This window comes from Periplaneta americana, chromosome 15, assembly GCF_040183065.1.
Source record: "Periplaneta americana isolate PAMFEO1 chromosome 15, P.americana_PAMFEO1_priV1, whole genome shotgun sequence".
NCBI classification, from domain to species: Eukaryota; Metazoa; Arthropoda; class Insecta; order Blattodea; family Blattidae; genus Periplaneta; species Periplaneta americana.
Window position 1 is genome coordinate 128648828 of NC_091131.1, and position 19609 is coordinate 128668436.

Genomic DNA, 19609 nt, shown 5'->3' on the forward strand with positions numbered 1-19609 from the left:
ACATCTCATGCACTGCCAGCATGATCCTCAGCTGGATTTATGTACGTACCACTATAAGCACTGGCCTGCTGCCTATGATGCATTATGAATCCGCTGTTGCTGATTCGTTAGGACTTGTGTATAAATTAGAAATCTCGAAGGCATTCTCTGATACGTAAATTCTTCAATATACAACCAAGATCATAAAATACTTCATATTATTTGCGTCATCTGCAATCTTTTTTTTACTTGCAGTGGAATTTTGTTTGATGGAATTATAACTTTCAAATGAATCCTTCATTTCCATTAAGGATGTTAGAATTATTATCACAGTGAAAATAGAATGCTATACATAAAATAAAAAATAACAAAAACTCAGTTATAACATATAAATCTGTATTACATTACATTACACAAAATAGACCTGGAGCAATATTAGAACTTGTGTTGTGTTAATTACAAAATTGAAAACCACAATGGATGCTACTCACCTCCTAACATGCACATAACTAGACAGAGAAAAACAGAAATCAAAGGACCAGAGAAGCCTCTACTGGAAAGCAAGAAGAAAGATGATGTTAAGTCAAGATCCAGCTATTGGAAACTAACAAAACTGAAAATATTTAGGCCTACAAAGTGTACAAGTGATCTGAGGATGAATGAATATTTAGAATTTGTGAATTTGGCTGTGTGAAACTCTCTCTTACTGATTGGATTTCTGTGACTGAAGGTCTATCTTGTGAATGTTTATTTTTCTTTTCAGCAGTGAACCTTATTTGCTTATCTGTTTAAATTGTTCAATTCATTTTCACTTCTGTTGAATTGAACTGCTCCCACATTTAGTTCATTTATTATTTTGTCTAAATAGGAGACAATAGTGCTTCTGGATTTATCAGAGACTTCTGTCCTTTGACTTAATCCTATAATTAGTTCACATTTTGATTTTGATTTCAGTGTGGACATTAGAAGGTAATTTTCTTTCTTCACATGCTACAAATGAAGCAATATGTTCAAATTCTGTGTTTTTCTGCCGGGAATATGTCAGAGTTCCATCTTTCAAAGAAACACAAACACAGGGTGCGAATTAAGATTTCTGATGGGGGGAGGGGGGTGGATAGAATCCTAGATAGAGACCACCATTCATAAAAAAAAAATAATAATAATAATAATAATTATTATTATTATTATTATTATTATTATTATTGCTGTTGTTGATATTACTGTGATGAAATGTAAACATTGGAAGTAAAAATAATAAAGTAATGAATAAACTGCCTCTGTATCACAACTGGATCACATTTTTTTTAAATAGTTGACTTGAATGAGTTAATTATATCCATGAGAGGCTTAAGATAAGATGTGTAATTCCGAAGTTACTGATTGTTGTCAGGTTGCGGGCGATGATAATACATCAATATTATTTTCTTTGCTTACTTTATACTTTATAGAGTATATTCGTATTAAAACAGTTATATTTTGTAAGGGGGATACAAGTTATCCCTGGCAGGGATGATAATATTAATTTATGACAGGGAGCTAACTTTCCAAGGGGGGAAATCCCCCCATCACCCCCTCTTAATTCGCACCCTGTACAAGCATGTATATTATTCAGACAACTGCATCTGTAGGAACGAATGCATATATTACAAGGTTCAAGTTCCAAGTGACAACTTTCCTGGCTGCAATTTGTCTCCTGGGGAAATTTTTCTACTAAATAATTCAAGTTTATGGTAGTGGAACTAGAAACAAGCCATTGCCCTTCTTCTAATTCTAAAATCATTGCTTCTTCTGGCTCTCTCTGATCTTTATATTTTTTGAATATAATTTGTTCTTTGAAAACTTTATAACTGCCTCAAAAATTTTGTCTCTTAACAAATTCTAGGAGAGCATTTAAAGATTTATCTAATCTTCTGCACTTTTTCCCTTCTAGGTATAAGTATTTAATGGTCTTATATAGAGACTCAAGATACATATTGGTGTTGATTCCAACATATTGTCTATACAATATGCCCATTTCTCAGTTCTATAGCAATATGTTTTTCTAAAATAGTCACCAAATTCTCTTGTTTCAACATCTTCAAGTAAATCTCTCAAAATATTTAAAATACCCATGTTGAAAGAATCCTGGTCTATTTCCATTTGCATAACTTTCAGCATTTTCCAAACTAAAGATCTTTTCTCTTTGTTTGCGATCTTGTTCATGTTCTGTTGCCAGCTTCTTAGGACAGGCCAAGAACATAACAACTGAAATTCAACCGCACACCATACATTATAGAATAAGGAGCATCTTCAGACATGAAAACTTTTGTATATATTACACCTATTCTTTCCTTAATAACTGTAAAATGTAACTTAAATAAAGTTACATCTGCTCTATTGGAAAAGCAAAAGCAGCTGGGAATCCAGATCCATAATTATCAACTACCAAAACAGTATACAGCTTGAAGCCATACCTGGCAATCCATGAGTTCCATCTATACATATCTTGTCATCCCCAAACCTCAATAACTAGTCACTCTGAAATTCTGTCACTACAATGAAAATAAAGTCATCTTTCTCAAACAAAGGATGACTTTGCCCTTGTTCCTTATAAAGCAGTACTGGATTCTTTTCCCCAAGTGCACGCATTGTTTCCACCCACGACTTGATGCTGATTGCATCATTTTCATGTTTTCTTATTACATAATTTATATTAAAGTCTTGTTTGATGTTGCGCAGGTTCTTTCTTTCCAGTAGCTCAATTCATTTGATTCCTTCTGGTACAACAGAATCTCGCACATCATCTAATACTCATTGTAGTGGAACTCCTTCTGCCAGGGATCCTGTAATGGAAGAAAATAATATATAACATTTAATTAGAAGTACCATATGTCCGTTACATATCTACAGAGAGAGTTTAAGGGGGCTCAAACACCGAAAACATTAAAAAATAAGAAGAAAATACTTATTAAATCGCTGACATGCCTGTATCTTATTATTTTGAAAAGTGATTTTTTAAACAATTTATTTTTAATAGGATTAATGCAAATGGGCTTTCTACAACATCCCTTTATCTTTTTCAAATTGGAGCAACTCCCCCCCCCCCCAAACCATAATCCTGAATCCTCCACTGGTACATATATACAAATTATATTCTTTCAGACTTTTTTCATAATTGACCTAATATTGATAAATGATACACATACTAACAATTGTGCAAGAAATAATAATGACATTACTAATAAGTACAACATTAAGTGAACTTACCTGCAAGCATAGCTCTTTCATTTACATCTAGTGGTATGTGTCCAATTTCTATATCATGTCCCATGTAAGTAGGAAAAAATGTCACATAATAAGTACCATCTTTTATGAGTACTTCAATTGTTGATGAATAAGCTGCAACAATTTTATTTGTTCCACTGTTTTTTAAAGCCCGAATATTATAGACTTTTCCTTTATAATTATGAGATCTATAGAAATAGTTTTTCACTACAGGACAGATGTTTCTGGGATGAATCCAATACATAGGAGACAAAGTTTTCCAGTTGATAACTAATTCTCCACTCCTGAAACTCTAAATTATACATAAATTAATATTCATAATATAATATAATGAAAAATTGTAACGTAATATGCTCTCTTTCAAATTATAAATTTAACATACCTTTATTGGACTGAAATGTTAATCCTTTGCAGTAATCTCTTTACTAAGAACCTCTTTTAAATAACTTTTAAACATGCTATGAGTAATGTTCACTTTCGCATTCTGGGCATTTGATTCTGCAAGTACGAGACTTCTCTTGAACAATATTATGAACATTTTCTTTGTGTCTCCCTAAAGATGCTTCAATATAATATAAATTTCCACAGACAGAGCATAACACATTTCCTTTCTTTGGAGCTGAATCTTGATTGTCCTTGTGGTTATTACATTTCTCATGTGATCATATAAATTTTTCCTTTGAATACAAAATTACATTCTTTACACTGCAAGCTGCAATGGTCATCTGATTCCGTTTTCATTATAGGACTGTCCTTTTCTTGATTTGATCTCGAATATGTTCCATCAGCACATGTCGTCATAGTGGTGATACATTCATTCATTACTACGTATATAAATCCGATAAGGATCATGCTAGCAGTGCATGAGATGTCCGTGAACGCTCAGTTAATCATCGCACAGCCACAATGATCCTGCCTCTCGTCTGAGGACTATGAGCACCTTACAAATGGCCAGCGAGAAGTCCAGATCTCACACTCTGTTACTTTTTCGTGTGAGATTGAGCAAAGGAGGAGATGTACCAAACAAAACACTGCACACACTGGAGGCACAGATTTAGGACATTATCACCAATGTTCCACACAACTTCCTAAAGAAGACTGTGGATTCCATCCCTGATCATCCCTGAGGAAGCTGATGGATGCTGCTGGTGCCTACATTGAATTTTAAACTATGTGTCCATATGTAAAACTTATTTTAATTATTTTTGGATTGGAAATACAGAAGTATAGCCATTTCTCAATGCCTACTTACTTTGCACCCACCCTGTACAATAGTAGAGTTTGCAAAACAGGCTATGCATTGCATATTTCTCTTAGTGTGTTTAAAATCTTTCAGAATTAATCAACATAAAATCTCTGTATAACCTTATGAGTCAAATGAGAGATGTTTTAATATGTGTGATTTCAACACATAACTTTTCTTACTACCATGGAATTCACTAAAGCGTTAACACTACTATTGATATTAATTTTTCATCAAGTGCAAGTACTGTCTGGCATCAAAAGTGTCCTCAATATCATCTTCAATTTTTATTTTCTGCTTTGGTTTCCTTCGTTCCAGTCTTGCTAAACGTTCTGCTTCACTTAGAGTTGACAGATCAAGAGGTAACTGAAAATAAGAAATGAAAACATCTCTATAAACAAATTTAGTAATTTTGTATGGTTCATTATACAAAGTAAACAATGGGTATTCCACGGAAACTATTACTTGCTGCCACTTCATTGCATAGCAAATCTCTACACTCATGATCAATTGTCTGTAAACTGTATCCTGCTTTCATTAACTAAATACACATATTGGGTAGTATTAATAAAAGTGAGCCACGTCTTAAAAATGACAATTTCTGAACCGCATCTCTCTTTCATATTAATAAAACAGTGCAATGGTTCACATTTATGAGACACGGTTTACAGTTTCTTAAGCCACCTCAATAGGTGGCTCAACACAAGAGAATCATAATATGGTAATGGTGTTTCTTTTCTCAATGGGGAAGAAAGATTTGTAAAAGATGTAGTGACTCTGACTTACGAAACTGTAAGGGGCTGCATGGATTTAGAAAAAAAACATGCAGAATGCCTTACTTTGTACTTTCTTATCGAAACAGAAACCGGGGGAGGGGGCCCTCAATAGATGAGAAATTTTAGTAACAGATAGGATACTCTGAGTTCCAATATGGTGTTACAGAAGATATTTGATAGATGTATTTCAGAATACAGTGTCAAAGAATTTTGGGAAGTTATGACAAAACGTGAGATATACTAATGTTGTTGTTGTTGTTTTCTAATGCCAGGCATTTGACAATAAAGTCATTTGACCTCTTGCATTCCAATATTTTTCAAAGATATTATCATGACTAGCCACTGAAGCACAGATTTTGAGATGTTCCGAATCCACTTCTTGGTTTGAGTTGCACAATGGGCAGTTAGGGGACTGATATATTCCAATTCTATGCAGGTGTTTGGCCAAACAATCATGGCCTGTTGCCAATCTAAATGCAGCTTCAGACGATTTTCGTGGTAAATCGGGAATTAACTGTGGATTTTGATGCAGAGAGTTCCATTTTTTCCCTTGGGATTGAGTTATCAAATTTTGTTTGTTGAAGTCTAAGTATGTAGATTTAATAAATCTCTTCACAGAGTAATACGTAGATTTAGTAACAGGTCTGGAAGTAGCAGTGCTGCCCTTCTTTGCTAAAGCATCCGCATTCTCGTTTCCCAGGATTCCACAATGGGATGGTATCTATTGGAATACAATTCTTTTATTGAGTGATATTAATTGAGAGAGCATTTTAGTTATTTCTGCTGTTTGAGATGAAGGTGTGTGTTTAGATACGATTGATAGAATAGCTGCTTTGGAGTCTGACAATATAACTGCATTTCTAAATTTATTGATGTGGCATAGAAGATTCCTGAGACATTCACTTATTGCAATGATTTCACCATCAAAACTTGTTGTTCCATATCCAAGAGATCTATAAAGTGAGAAGAGACAGCACGTAACACCTGCACCAGCACCTTGTTCTCTGGAGATCAAGGATCCGTCGGTGTATAAATGAAGCCAGGTTTGTGGAGGGCACCTAATATTAATTGTCTCTGAAGACAATTGTTTCAGTAGTTCAGTGTTTACTTCTGATTTCAGTATTTCTTCTGTTAAATTTAGATTACATTCTATATTTAATAGAGTTAAAGGGTTTGGTTTAATTTGTAGGTTTTCTTCTAAATTCGGGATATTGATTTTCTGTTTTAATTCTTGAACAATGGATATGAAACTTTTTTGAGTTTTCAATCTACAGAGAGGACTGTATGAATGTCAATTGTTTCCTGGTAATCTGATAAGTTTTTCATATTGAATCAGTGCTTTTTCTTCTATTGTCATTTTGATGCTGTTAATATTAGTGAGGAATCTCATAGAATCTATTGGCGTTGTTTTGATTCCACCAGTAATGAGTCTGAGAGCTTGGTTTTGAACATATTCTATGTCGTTTATGAAAGGTGAAGTAATTAAAATTTCTCTGCAGTATGTCAGCACTGGCTGTATGAACATTTTGTATGTAGTGTTCAAAGTATTCCTAGAGCATCCCCATTTCTTTCCTGCTAGTCTTTTTAGAAGGGAGAATCTTTTACGAGCTTTTTCAGAAATGTATTTCAAATGGTTGCTCCATGTTAACTTACTATCGAAAATAACTCCAAGATATTTGGATTCATAAGTCCTAGGAAGGTGTTGGCCACTGTATTGGATATTGAATTCTCTTTCTTTTTTACTGAGTGAAAATACTAATGTGGAATAATATACGAGACCTAATGAAATGTTGAATAGTACCATATTTAATGTAACATTATTTTATATCAAAGCTGCATATTATGAGAAATATTGCATGCTTCATATTATTTTCTGTAATTAATTGTTACGTATGTTTTCTTTGCTTTAGTGGGACAAAATTAATTCTGACATTAAGAATGAATTTACAATAACGCTTTATATACCCATTGCTGAAAACTGCAAAGATAAAAATGGTAGTAATCTGATGCTTGTAATAATTAGTAAAGGCATGTGGACAACAATAAAACTTTAATTTGCTAAACCTTAAAATTTCCAATATATTTTAACTTCTATTCATTTATTAGGCCTAAATAAAAAAACTAATTTTTATTGTTCTATCAACACGGAGACAAAGGCATTAGGACTAATAAAGAATTTTGTTGACTCATGTTTTATGAACTCTCGGAAATCGAAAGTACGATTTGGAGCAATTTGTAATGCTGTAATTGTAGCAATTATAAACAGGACATATACACCCTGACATTTTAACACAGCACTAATTAATAAAACTATTAATTAGCCCAGCCACAATATACATTGCAGTTGATTACAACTTGTTTTGCGAGTATCTCCACACCGGCCGCCTAGGTAGCAGCACCAGCGTCATTCGCACGAAAAACTGCTAGCTGTCTGGTATTATTATAGTAAGGTATTTGCTTCCATCTAATGGAGATTACCAAAAAATTCATTTTTGATGGTGGTGATCCTGATGGTTGTTCTCTTTTATATGTTGCCACTTCATAAGATCAGAATGGCCATCTGATATACATCTGATCAGAGATAAAATCAAACGGAAAAAACGCTACGCATTCCCTAATGCCATTGGGCAGTGGACTTCATGCATGTGGTTATACAGTGAAACCTGTTCAAATCGGAATCCTGTCTATTTTGGAACAATTTATTGGTCCTGGCAAAATTCTCGTGTGTATTATGTGTAATTTTTCCTGAATAAAACTGTAACTGTCCAATGCGGAAGCAGAAACTGTCTGCTACTGTTCAAAACGGAAATAATATTTTGGCCACACTACTTTAATGTAAACTATATTTTGAAACAATGTGTGCTTTCAAGTAATGTACGAAATATGTAGGTCATTAAGATAAAAACAACTTTTCTTTGCAAGATTTCAGAGGGTGCGAGGGTGTATTGGCCTGGTCATAAATTTTATTACCCTGTTGAATAGGCAGACAAGTCCCTTCAAAGAAGTTCAATGTTTCACACCCATATACTGTCGTAGCTGGGCAGAACGCACATGTACCGGTAGTGATTTCGTGATAAAAAAGTTGCGTAAAATTGTGGCAATATCCTTAAATTATGAAATAAAAGTTATCGAGTTAAAGGAAAATGAAGAGCTAAGCATATGGGAAATAATATTAAACTTCAGTTATGGAAAACTCATGTGTAACACTTTGAAAAATAAAGGCCGTAACATGAGTGAGTGGCTTGCAGTCAATAATGGTAACATAAAAAGGAAACAGAAAACAACTGGTTACATAGAAATAAATGAACTGTGTTGTGGGAGTGGGTTCTTCATACCAATTTCTGGACCTATTTTGCAAAGCAAACCCTTGAACTGACAAAGAAATTAGATAATCCAGAATTCAAGGCTTCTAATGGATGGCTGCTAGTCCAATTAAATAATAGTGTACAGTGATATACAGTACAGCATTATAGTATAGTGTTAGATATTAAATTTAGTGTCATTAGTACACTTTAATAGTGTTTAATGAGTGAGTATGATAAAATTTATACAGAAAATGAAATTTTTATGAAGACGATTCACCAACAAAAATAAGTGACAAAGCTGATTTAATATCAGTAGTGTTGAACAGAGCATTTTTAATTTCTTGCAATTTGCGGCATGCCACTTTGTTTTTCATTTATAAAAATGATAAAATATTCCATTTTAATTTCACACCTGAATAATATGGAAACCTGTCCACAACGGAAAAAATTCGGACCATGCAAGAGGTGTTGCGCATGCTGGAGCATCAGTTGACCTAGCAATTTTTTCACTACATCTAGCCAATGTCACTTCTGTCTTGAAAAGATTTTACTGTATAAAAAAAAGGACACATGCACATGGAGTCTAATACATTGATAGAAAAAGACTAGTCACATTTCAAGTTCAAGCTGTGTGCCAGTGCACGTAGTTTTAATCGATATGTTTGCTAGTGTTGAAGTAAACTGGCCTGGATTGAACCAAAATTCTAGGACATGGTGATTATAGAATTATGACCAGCAGAAATTGCTACGCATTATTTCTTGAGGATGTCAGATATGGAGGTGCATCAGGGCTCAATCCCACTACTGTGGAACAAACAGATTACAACATAAGCATCACAAAATAAAGTATCATAATTGAATGATGTTTCAGTCAAGTGAAAGCAGCATTTTCCAAAATCCAATAACAAAATAAAATTAGCCTCAGACGGGATACCTTCAGTTATTGTGCGCTGTATGGTTCTGGAAAATGTTAAAAAACATCTCTAAGAAGACATTTTGCAATTCCTGAGGTACATGTGTCAAAATTTCATGACAAAATTTCTTCCCCCATAAGCACTCGAATCAGTTCTCATTCTGCAATGTTAATCCTAGGTATGATGTCTTAGAGACAGACCACAACGCTACGATATGGACAACATCCTTCTTTTACCGACTTAAGTGGGGTGGTGAGGGTCCTGAAGCAAATACTAGATTCTCATAATCCTTGATCGTGTGGTCAGCACAATGAAGGGCCACCATTGAAACGTTATAAAACAAATATAAGACAAGGGACAAACATTTAGTCTCATTGAATGGAAAAAATATCAACCCATGCTGGAAATCAAACATTGATCACTTAGTTGGGAAGCGTGAGCACTTTCTATTAAATCACAGCAGCAGACTTGTATGATTATGATATTCAATGAATATTATTTATTATCATTACCATTGTTACAGGATTATTAAATTTACAAGACAATGTACAAACATTCAGTCTCACTGAATGGAAAAAATATCAACCCATGCTGGGAATCGAACCATGGACCACTTAGTTGGAAAGCGTGCGCACTTTCCATTAAACTACAGCAGCAGACTCATATCATTATTATATCCACTGAATATTATTTATTATCATTACCATTATTACAGGATTATTTAATTTATTCTATTATTCATTATTATTCGTAACATAACTTTTTACGATATCATTATCTTATAAAATCAATATAATTAATATTATTGAGTGCTTCTATAAATATATCAATTCAAGAGGTAAAAATTGAAACTATATTTCGGTCGTTTGTTATTTATTAAATCTGTTCAATTGCTCAAGTGTCTTATTCCATAAGAAAATTTGAAAAAAGTATGTCATGAATGTATCATAAAGAAAAACTTGCGGTAATAAACCTCATGCTGAAATTGCGGTACAATAGGTATCTTTCAAAATGAGGTATTACTTGATAAATATTTAATTTTATATAAATTTATTTTTTCCATGTCACACTTTGGTACTTCCTCAACGTAAAGGTTGATAAATAGTGTAATTTTGACAGAGTTAAATCACCTTTAATGACTGTGCTCTTAAATCCCAAATTTTACAGATCTGAATTATACCATTGAAATAATATGTTGTCATAGAGTTTAGTCTGAAGACATTATTCCTTCATAACCCAGTGAAATAAGAAGATATTCTATAGGATACAGATACAGGATTTGTGGTTTGTCCCCTTCTTTCACTGGACTCCTCAATATTAATTGCAGATTCTGAAGATAGTCTCCAACATTCCAATCCCATGAGGATAATACAATATCATACCATGCTTCTGGGAGAGAAGATTTCAAAGAAGTCCATATTAGTGGTGAAACCCAAGAAGCCCACATTAGACAGTTATTTGTATCAGTGAAAGAGGCACATGCACTATTTCTAGTGAAAACAGAACGTTACTGTTTTCCAATTACAACTCAATGAAAATGAAAATTTCCAAAGATTTTGAGATATTCAAGGTTAAAGTTAAATACACATAATTAATTCTGTGATGTAGTCAAGAAGAATACTGCATTCTGTGGGCTTTATACTGAACTATGAAGTTAATCACATTGACCACTGAAAATATGGTGAATTTAATACATTGTCAACTTAGAAACTCTGAAATAACCGAAAGTGGAGTTAATCATGTTGACTTCTGAATGCCTCAATACTAGGATGGATATGTGTTTGTTGAGAAATTAATGCTCAATAAAATAAAAAAAAAAAAAAAAAAAAAAAATTAATAGGTAAACAAAAAAAAAAAAATACACAAATGAACTCCTATCTTTTAGCTACTTTTTTTTTACATAGGCGTTAAGTTTATCAATACATTTCTCCCATTGTGGTACCAGTTTCAGTATACCCTGTTCATAGAAGTCCGTTCGGTTGGAGTATAGCCATCTGCAAACAGTTGATTACACTTCTGCTTTGGTAGCAAAGCAATGGTCGGCCAGGATTTTCTTCATGGGACCAAACAGATGAAAGGCCAACGGTGCAAGGTCTGGACTGTATGGTGCACGCTGCCACAAGCACTTTCTTAGCAGATTGCGTCACTTTGAATTTTTTTTTTTTTTACTGGCAAAGCAGCATGTTTCCACTCCATAGAGGCCTGGTTTGTTTCGGGTGTGCAGTGGCATGCCCAGGACTCATCACCAGTAACGATTCCTTTCAGAAAGTCATGCCCTTCTGCAGCGTAACGCCTTAAGTGGTCCAAGCATGTCATCATTCGCTGATCCTTGTGTTCGTCTGTCAGGTTCTTAGGCACCCAGCGGGCACTAACTTTATGAAATTTCAATGTGTCATGCACGATATCATACACCTCACCATACGAAATGTTGAACTGCTGAGATAAGGTTCGCAATTGGATTTGCCAGTTGTTCAAAACTGCCACCTCAATGTCTGTTTCCGCTGGGTTGCAGCTGTTACCGGCCGCCCGGAACGTGGCGAATCACAAAGGCTCTCATGGCTGTCTGTGAAGAATGCACATCACCTGGTGATGTTGCTACAGCCCATACAGTCTTCCCCATACACACTACACATGTGCCTGTGAATTTCACTCAGGTTATGTCCTTTAGCCCACAAAAATCGCACAACACTTGGGCTGCTCTTCACAAGTTGACTACAGTAACATGCACACCATCTATGTTGCGTAGTTCATGCTTCTCTCGCTAGAGCTGCACATGCAAAACAAATTGTGTCTGTAGTGAAAACTTCAAACTATAACTCGGTGAAATGTCAACATCCCAGCTGTAATACCAATGCAGAAAAAAATTATTGTGGATTACTTTTCAATCCACCCTGGTAAGTCATGAAAATTTTAATGGTAATACTGTAGTTTTATGGTATATTTGTCTGTGTCAGTTTATTAGCACACCACTAGCAATTTCTGAAATGAAAAGCATCCGTCAAATCCTAAAAGGTTTGCCATCATTCCTCTAGTAATATTCAGCAAACCAAACCGAACTTAGTCTGAGAGCCACTTATTCTTTTTTTTTTTTTTTGTTTTGAGTATTTGTCCATCAATTACGCCCATGATACGAAAAAAAATTGATTAAAATCTAAAGGAAAAATAAAGATATAAAAGTGATTTTTTATTCCAACTCATCTCGAAACAAGAATGTCAGTACTGCACATTCAAACTTGATTTAAAAAAATCTTTGTTCGCATATTCATATAAATATGAACTAACCTTTATGATCTTCCTCGGTTCATGATATCGTATAATGATGCTTGAGCCATCAGGTAATACAACTGAAGTAGGATACATTCTAACATAGATTTTGCGATGTATTTTGCATATACTAGCAGTATTGCTGTTTAGACATCTGAAGGGTTGATGAACCACTGTGCATGCTATAAACTGGGCTGGTGCCTGCAGCAGGACCTGCCAACTAATAACACAATCACATCAAAAACACTTACCAAAGCAATTTTCAATGAAAGGCCAAGGAACAAGGATGGAATAGAGGTGAAACAGAGATAATTTCTTGGAAATAACCCCCATCAATTACCTCATCACTGGAAACAATAGATTGGCTTAAACTGGATAAGAAAAGAAATTTACAGTCACTTCTCCTTCTCTTCGAAATATTGAACTCTTCTATTCCTTCATACTTGTCATCTCGCTTCACTTATCTTTCTTCTCACCATATCAGAACACACGCTCTCGCCATGAAACAATACTAAAAATAGCATCCCATCACATCTCCTCATACTCATCCTCTTTCACAATAGCCCTGCCAAGACTCTGAAATTTGCTACCTGTTAGCATCACGGACTGTCGAAATAAAATTGAATTCAAATGCAAACTTACTAGGCACTTGGTCAGTAAATGAGACTTGTTCAGACATGATTTCTTATAAATACGGTAGGTATCTTATTCTATCACAAAATATTTCAACATCCGATAATTTCACCACTATATAATTTTATTATCCTAGGTTCAATTTCTATTTTAGTAAAAAAAAAAAAGAAAGAAAAAAAAAACACTTTCTTTGTTCTTAGCTTCTATAATAAACTGTCTAGCCTTTATTAATCAAGTAATTTTTAGTACTTTGATTTTTACTGTAGTAAATTTAATATTAATTATAATTGTATTTTTAATATTGTAGTTGTAATCCTTTGTTTTAGAGGGGAAGACAAGACCTGTTGGCCTTATCTCTACCAGGTTAAATAAATGTATACTACTATACTAAATATATACTAGGCTATATACTATCAATTACTTATACAGCAATCTAATGTATAAAGCACTCCCCTCAACATATTGTTCTTATAACCGACTTCAATAATTTTTTCTCTATCCTCTCAACATAATTAAGTAAATGCTTTATTCATTATTTTCAGTTAATTTAATACTCGTATGCCAAGAAAAGTTTTGGAAAGGACGTCATCTGATATAATGAAAAAGAAAGAGTATGAATACATAGAATAGGAAAGGCAATGAGTGACGTAGCAGAGAAGATACAGAAGAAACGCAGTGAGTTGATAGAAAAGAATAAAGAAGAATTACGAACAAAGTGGCTTTGTAGTGAAAAATATTTCGCACTGAGGGAAGCAAATATTTGCCTAAGGTGACTGCTAGTGGGGATCCATTTCGTGCATGGCCTCAGTGTTTTATTTGAAGTTCTTTATTTCAAACATTTTGGAGCTCATAGTACTGCTGTAATTTTCTGTTACTTGTACTACTGTTTTCAGTATACTGTAAATTTTCAAGGCAATTTCACCTCAGTTGAATTAGCCCTGAAATAACAGTACCATTATTTCTCTGTTAGCTAAATTTCATAAAAGCGCTGTATTGGGTACAAAAGCAAATCACAAAGCACATCTTAACAACATCATGCTTAAGATGTTACGATCAATGGTGTAAAAAAAAAAAAAAAAAAAAAAAAAGCGACTTTAAATTATTTTTCAAGATATTATTAGTACTGTAATTAAAGCATATATAGAAATATCTAAAGTACCAGTATACAAATTTTGGTAATTGGATAGGAGAGACCTACCTTTTACATAATAATATATGTCGTTTTCCTCTAATTTAACCTCACTCGAAGTACTACTTGTTGTCTTTGTGTATATTATTGATTTTAATGTTTTTTTTTTTTAATCTTTATTAAGCATCAGTGGGGTTTTAGGAGTGACAGTGTATAAGCTGGGGGTATGGGAGGGCTGTAGCCCACCCAACAAATAAAATTACATCCCAGATTAGGTTGGGATATGGCTAATACATTACTTTATTAGGTAGAATATAGAAGTAAAGTTGGTTCGATTCTCGGTTAAGTCAAAGATATCACCTGAACTTTCTGTGCGCTAGTTTCACCTACCCTTAACCTATATGAAAAAAATATATTTATTTCTATTTCTACTACATATTATTATAACATCAATTACGATGTGTCTTCCCACACAAAACCACCTGTTTATATGCTTATCCACAACAGCTGTAATTTAGTACTGTACACCGTTTCTATGAAATTACCAAGTTAACACTTCATTTATTCAGTTCTACATAAGCATCTCTCTCAAAAGTGCTCTCATTAGGCTGGGTAAAGAAGAATGTGCCTATAGCTTAGAAAATCACAAGGATCATTCCATGAAAATGCGACATTTTCACGAAAAATAAAAATCTCACGAATCTCTGCTTTATATGTCATTTTTTTCGTTATGATCCGAATTTTTTAAATCTAACAACACTGATTGTGTAACAACACGTATGTGGAAGAAAAAGCACAAAGAAGTCTAGTTTAAGAGCGCGAAATTATCTATTAAAAATCACATAGGCTATTTGAATGCATATTTAAGGCAAATAAATCATTACTCTGTATGTTACATTCAATTAATAATTAAGTGCTGACCTTTGTTAATACCGTAATTATAATGCATAGAAACCGTAATACAATGGTTATTTCGTGCTTGATTACAATTATTACACAGAAAGGTTGAGAGTTCGTATGTCATGCCCAAATGCACATTTCAAAACCATTTATTTTTTTTATGTTTTATAAATGTAAAAGTGACACACATCACATAACAATCAACTTCTTATATGGACAACATTTTGATTTATGTACAAATTCTACAAGAAAAACACATGATACAAGTAACACAATGACTGTGACACACAAACAGAAATGTTATGTTCGTGTATCACTAAAGTTTATCCTAAAATCCAGTTACAATTTTTGTTGTTATTGGAAGTCTTTACACCTAAACATAATTAGTAGTGGAATTTCAAATACTTATTGCTGATTTAGATAATTGTGTGTGTGAGTGTGTGTGCACACGCACCTGTGAGTTTTTTTTTTTTTTTCAATGTACATATACTGTAGGTTAAACACTCTTGAAAATATGTGTTCCATAATTGTTGTAAGGGGGAAAGGAACTGACCATGCTACCCCATTATCTCCTGGCCTAGTTGCCTTATAAGTGGTGCCTTCTTGGTATCACTTGTGAGGTTCACACTTGTCTTTGAACAGTCGACTAAAACAACAACAATTGTTGTAAAAATATAGTGTGTAAGTCTAGAATTAGCATAAAACATTTAATTTATGCCTAAAGTTCGTATAAAATGTTTATTATTTTTTTAATTCCTTGAATTAAAAACTTACAAAAAATGGTTTATGTTAATTTATTTCATATAAAAACAAGCTTATACAGTACATTTTTATGGTGAGTAGGTAGCCACCATACTAGGCCTATGTATAAATAAATTGGTGTAATTATTTGCACATTAGGTAAATGGTACTAAATTTCTGATATTAATTTAAAATCGTTTTATTTAATAACATTAATTAACTTACCCTAGGTATCATTTAGCAATTCTAAAAGGTAGGCCTTTTTAAATCTATATTAGTTGTTCTATTGATACAAATATTTATACATTTTGAACATTTTTGATAGTATTTTCAAGAATTTAAGTTGGGCTGATTACTTGGTTGGGTTTTTTCCGAAGTTTTCTCCAACCATAAGGCGAATGTCAGGTAATCTATGGCGAATCCTCGGCCTCATCTCGCCAAATACCATTTCGCTATCACCAATCCCATTGACACTAAATAACCTAGTCGTTAATACAGTGTTGTTAAATGACCAAGTAAAAAAAAAAGAGATCAAATATACAGGTGAAGTTACAAAAGCTTGTGGTGGCGAAGAATTTAAAGTGTATACGATGTCCAAGGAAGGGACACTACAAATGGCTGACATATAGGTATATTCGTCACATGACATTACACAGGAAATATCACCACATGATTGTAAACAACCGTGGATATTTAAAATTTAAAAGTGTATTTTAGTGTAATCTAGTATTGTTTTGTATAATAAGAACTGTAGGCATAGTGTATAAGTCTTTCACGAGAAGTGATATATTACAGTGCATTTAAAACAATTAGTAACAAACATGACAGAATTTTCATGTGTCACAACATATTTGCAATATTTCATTTCTTAATGGCACTGTTATTATTTTTTTTTAAGTTAGTGATTTAGCAGTTACATGTACTACACAAGTGTCTTAATTGTTTGGAAAACAACTGAATGCATTTATGTCATTTGGCACAATAATATGAACATTTTCCATTTTGGTAATAAATCAAGTGGCAAGAAAATGTTCGTGTGTCACACCATACAATATTTCATATTTTATACATTATTAATTATTCCTTTTCATTAAGAATTTATGTTTACATTTAGGAATGCTTATGTTAAAAGACAGTAATGTCCTTTACATGAACTACTAAATATTTAATTAAATATCCTGTGAAGATCATAGTTACGTCAAAAATGTTACGTGTGTTACTATGGAATGACCCAGCTGTGTATCTTTGTTCAGTCAGGTTAAGATTTAACTTATTATCAGTTTAAAATCACCTATAACTTCTAGCTACCTGCTGTGTATGCATAATTTTAAGAGAAATGAATAAGGTTTAGTAATTCCTCACCAATGTTCCATGGAGAACTATATTATATAGGTGGGAAGATTAGATATGAATCAAACACACGCTGAGGGGAAGTCTCCTTTTTGGCAGCCACTACAGAGATGATGATGTCATCATGGTCTACTGTGCATAGGGCCTACCATGTTTGGCTCAGATCTTACCAAACATGCACAGAGGAGAAAGCATTTACTCCCTTCCAACAGCCTCTATAGAGGAGATGATGCCATTACAGCCTATGGCGCATACCAATATTTGGCTTATATCTTATCATCCCAGCTGTAAACCAATGTCTAGAAATGTAAATGTAAGAGCTATAATAGGAAGATAAAGGTATTTCTATACAAGAGCTCTACCAGAGGTAAGTATGAGTTATTTAATTATTTGGCTTCTAGTCGAGTTATACCATACTGACAACAAAAGAAAAATTGAGAAGCGATGCCGGTTTGGGACTGAAAATCCACTACTTTCTTTTCAATCTTCTCACCTAAACACTCACATAAATTCAAGTACTAGCATCCTGAGAATGCCACGTTGGCAATTGAATGAGTCTTGTATTCCACACTTCTTCAAAGAATTCCCCTGGACCTTAAATACATTTATACACAGGGTGCGAATTAAGATTTCTGATGAGTGGGGGGATAGAATCCTAGATAGAGAATACCATAAATAAAATTATTATTATCCTCATTTGATACGGCTCAAAGCTTGGTCGCACTGAGTTGCTTGTCTTACACCTTGAGCATAATGATACGTATATCCATGACCAGGCTTAAGATAAGATGTGTAATTCCTAAGTTATTGATTGTTATCAGCTTGCCAGTGATGATAATACATCAATATTATTTTCTTTACATACATTATACTTTATAAAGTACATAAAAGAATTATATTTTGTGAGGAGGATATAAGTTATCCCTGGCAGGGATGTTAATATGAATTTATGAGAGAGGGATAACTTTCCAACAGGGAGGAAATCCCCCCCCCATCTCCCCCGTTAATTCGCACCCTGTTTATACGAATAGCAGTGCATCCAATTAAATCATTTTATACTGAAAATTTGCCTTCCTTTGGTAGCTTTCTTCTACATTACTACCAAAGATAAGTAACGATGGGATGTAGATAATTTATAAGATGTATTTATTGCGTACAGAAAAGTAGTAATGGTACTGCTTTACGACCATTTACCTAAGCAGAGAGACAAACCTAACCCTCTTCCAACAGCGAAAACAAATATTAATAGTTCACTAGACCTATCCTCCTCTCCACGCGTTCATCACTTTGAAGTAGTGGTCAGCGAGTCTGACTGCAAAACTAGTGGGCCCAGGATCGAATTTTGGTTGGGGCAAGTTGCCTGGTTGAGGTTTTTCCGGGGTTTTCCCCTCAACCCATTAATATTAATAGCGAATGCTGGGTAACTTTCGGCGCCGGACCCTGAGTTCATTTCGCCATCATTAATCACCATCTTCATCCATTTAGTAGCCTACCTACTTTCATACTCATATGTCATCTTACCGTAATGGGGTAACAGAATCCGATCTAATGGGCGCACCAACCTTAGAACAGGAATTTTCAACGTAATCGCCAAAAAAAAAAAAAAAAAAAGTAGGCAGAAGAAGAAATGGCTACACGCCAATATGTGCAATGTTAGTTATAAAAAAACTAGGCACGGTGGTAGCATGGATCGTATTGCACTATTTTACCCTTCGCCGGTATGTATTGCTGTAAATATTGTAAGTTAAAAGTTTAGTTAGGTTAGACGAGGGGGGATAGATAAGTGACATGAGGCTGAACAATGTGACAAAGTTAGAGGGGCTCAGATGAGGGGATAGATAAGTGACAAGAGATCGAGAACTGTGAGAAGTTACCTCTTCCTCCAAAATTTCAACCTTGTTCACACAAAATACATTATTGGCACTGAAAAGTGTCTTTTCGTAAGCATGAAGATGCGCATTCGACAAACACAGACAAGTCTGCTTTTTTTGTATTTAAGATAATTGTTGTAAGATAGGTAAACGTATACTGAAATTTCCCCAAGTAGACTTGCCTATGTTTGTCGAATGCGCATCTTTATATTTATGGAAAGACACTTTTCGGGAAAATTT

General features: G+C 34.0%; 1 long non-coding RNA gene across 1 annotated transcript; it reads right to left on the reverse strand.

Annotated features, from left to right (window-relative positions):
- Positions 1-1762: 1762 nt before the first annotated feature.
- LOC138715327 (uncharacterized) lies at positions 1763-4710 on the reverse strand. Its single transcript, XR_011336243.1, has 3 exons — positions 3626-4710; positions 3226-3535; positions 1763-2801 (listed from the first exon to the last, which is right to left on the reverse strand). It is a non-coding gene; the product is annotated as an uncharacterized lncRNA (long non-coding RNA).
- Between the last annotated feature and the right edge of the window lie 14899 nt (positions 4711-19609).